The sequence below is a fragment of the Arachis ipaensis genome, chromosome B08 (genome assembly GCF_000816755.2).
Source record: "Arachis ipaensis cultivar K30076 chromosome B08, Araip1.1, whole genome shotgun sequence".
NCBI lineage: Eukaryota > Viridiplantae > Streptophyta > Magnoliopsida > Fabales > Fabaceae > Arachis > Arachis ipaensis.
The window spans coordinates 10,906,472-10,910,112 of NC_029792.2; positions in this window are offsets into that span (position 1 = coordinate 10,906,472).

Genomic DNA, 3,641 nt, shown 5'->3' on the forward strand with positions numbered 1-3,641 from the left:
CTCAAGCTCTCAAGGTCTCAACACCTCCAAGAACAGATTTCGTCACACAAAACCCTCTTTCAAGCTTTCTAAAATCACCAATCAAGCTCCAATATTCACATATACACAACCTAGGCCACAATCATCATACCCATACACAACATCTCAATACCCAAACATCATAGAACAACAATTTACACTAGGGTTGAGAATCTTACCACACCCAAGGTCCAAGGAGACAAGATTAACCTTCTCCTTCAAGAGAGTTGGGTCCTATAACATCAAAGAACCCAAAATCTCAACATTTTTACTCATAAAACTCGAAATCAAGGGCTGGAATTTCGAACAGTGAAACGTGGCTTACCTCAAGATTAATTGTATGGGTTTTTTAGAGCTCTCCGCGGTGAACGCGTGGCCACAAACGGAGCAGCAATCGGAGCTCTAGATCAAAAGTTATGGTGGTTTGAAGATCAAGTGAGAGATAGAACTTGAGAGAGTGTTCTTCCCTCCATGGCCTCCATTTCAGCGTGTTTAGTGTCTCAAATGAGGAGAGAGAGTACTGAAAACTAAGGTTTTGGTTTAGTTTAGTTGGGCCAAGGGCCCACTTTGGGTCCGGTTGGCCCGGTTTGGCCCGTTCGGTCCAATCTTGGTCCGATTTTTATAAAATTGGTACCGAAATTCTCGTCTCAATTTCCTCTATCATATTAAGCCATAAAAATAACATTTTTGGCTTTCTAGAATAAATTCTCATTTATGGGTTAATTAGCCGTTAATTAACCGGATCTTACATTCTACCCACCTAATTGGGAATTTTGCCCACAAAATTCAAATTCAAATTCAATTACCTGAGAATAAGTGCGGATAATCCGTTCGCATCTCCGACTCAAGTTCCCAAGTGTGTTCCTCAACCCGACGCTCTCCACTGTTTTCCTTGCTCGATAGCCGGTAGCACCTTCCATAACGCTTCATCATTTTCATGAGCCTTTAGGAGCTCGGACTTAAAGTCACTCGAGATTTCTAATTGGCTCAAACACAAGGTTCCAGATACTTCTCAAACACTAATTTTTAGACTCTCGAATTCCTTGAGCAACTTTTCCTCTTGAAGCATCATCCAAGACGCATATAACGACTTTCGACTTAACACATCCGCCACTATATTCGCCTTTCCAGGATGGTAATTTAACTCAAAGTCATAGTCTTTCAACAATTCCATCCACCTCCTTTGCCTCATATTAAGCTCTTTCTGATCAAAGAGGTATTTCAATCTCTTGTGATCGGAGAAGACTTGGAACTTAACCCCATAGAGATAATGCCTCCACACCTTCAAGGCAAACACAACCGCAGCGAACTCACACTTAGACAGTTTTGCATAGAGTTTCTTCTCCTTTAAAATCTGCAACATGGTCCGCAAGTGTTCCGTATGCTCTTCTTCAGTCTTGGAGTAAATTAGTATATCGTCAATGAAGACAACCACGAATTTATCCAGAAACGGACGGAACACTCTATTCATGTAATCCATGAATACTGCAGGAGCGTTCGTCATCCCAAAGGACATTACAGTGTACTCGTAATGACCATAACGAGTCCTGAAAGCGGTCTTAGGGATATCCTCACCCCTCACCCTTATCTGGTGATAACCGGATCGCAAATCGATCTTGGAGAAAACCCCAGCTCCTTGTAACTGATCCATGAGATCATCAATTCTCGGCAATGGGTACTTATTCTTTATGGTGACCTTGTTCAGCTGCCTGTAATCCACACAGAGTCGCATACTTCCATCTTTCTTCTTTACCAGTAACACTGGAGCACCCCACGGGGAAACACTTGGTCGGATAAAGTTCTTACCCAACAATTCCTCTAACTGAGACTTTAGCTCGGCCATCTCTAATGGTGACATTCTATAAGGAGCACTTGAGATTGGTCCCGCCCCAGGCACCAATTCAATAGCAAACTCGACCTCTCGGTTAGGTAGAAATTCCTCAATATCATCGGGAAACACTTCCAGAAAATCACACACTACCGGAATCTGATCCAACTTTTGATCATCACCTGAAACACTAGCGGTTAACAATAGGATACCCTGACATTCGATTCCAGAACAGTTCACCATCATCGAATTCAAGTAATAATTATTCACCACGACCGGTCCTTCTGTATCTTCCGGCATAAAGTACACCAACTTTGTAAACGTTTATGCCAACTATATCAAGTAGATATACTAACAGCACATAACACACATACAGAGAATGCACAGAAGCATAGTCAGTCCCCTGACATTCGGTTCCAGAACAGTTCACCATCATCGAATTCAAGTAATAATTATTCACCACGACCGGCCCTTCTGTATCTTCCGGCATAAAGTACACCGACTTTGTAGAACAATCAAGCAGGACATGGTTCTCAGATAACCAGTCCAATTCCAAGATAAGATCAAGACCGATCATCGGTAAGCAGATTAGATTATGGACAAAATCACGCTGCTTGAACTTAAACGAAACTTTCGGGCATCCTAGTCTAGTTACCATGGCTTCATGGGTAGCATTATACACTTTTAAGTCATAACCTAAGGTTACGATCTTCAACCCTAACTCATGGGCTTTCTCAAATGCAATGAATGAATGCGATGCTCCCGAATTAAATAAAGCATTTAAAGTTTGACCAGTCATTTCACAGTTACCTCGAATGAGTGTCTCGGATCCCTCTGCACCCACAGCTGAGGTGGTGAACACCCGACCAGTTTGTTGTGCTTTCCCAGCACCTTGCTTTTGCTTCTCTGGACAACTTGTGGCTTTATGCCCCGCCTTTCCACAATTGTAGCACAAACCCCATCCGGCCTTGCATGGTACTCCCGGATGGTGACTCCCACACCTAGTACAAGCTTGATCATTCTGAGGCTGCTTCCCAAACCTTTTTCCTTGGGAGTAGTTGTTGTTGGGCCTCCTAAAAGAACCTTCCCTCTTGAAAGACGGACCTCTAGGTGCAAAGCTCTTGCCTCGGTTCTGTGGAAACGATCCTTTGTGATTTCCTTTCTCAACGGCTGCCCTCTTCACACACTCTTCAGCAACCCTACACTTGTTCACCAACTCAGAGAAAGTTCTAATCTCTATTGGTCCCACTGAACTGAAAATATCACTCCGGAGTCCTCCTTCGTACTTAACACACTTCCATTCCTCATATTCCACTGGAGTCCCTTGACACATACGAGAGAATCTGAACAGCTCCTCAAACTTGTCAGTATACTCAGATACAGACATAGTACCCTGCTTCAGCTGCAACAATTCAAGCTCCTTGGCCGTCCTAGCAGAAGTCGGAAAGTACTTCTTATAGGTAAACAAAAACCGTAACTCGAAAATGCAACACTCCGAATGATAACGTAACGAGCAAAGGATAAGCTAGCGCAAGATCATATATATAAAGAGTGTCAAAAACGGGAATATCAAGACTCAAAACCCGGTTGCGAAGATAACCGGTCCGAGCATAGCAATATATACATATGATAAAATAAGAAAACCCCAAAGGAAACCCAAAGGGACATAAATACAGAAAACCTATTCTCCAAAAATCCCCTCTAGAAGGAGTCGTCATAGTTTGTATTATTTAATGGAGATAAAAGTATCTAAACAAGATATATAACCCAAAACAGAGTCCCGAGAACAAAGGAT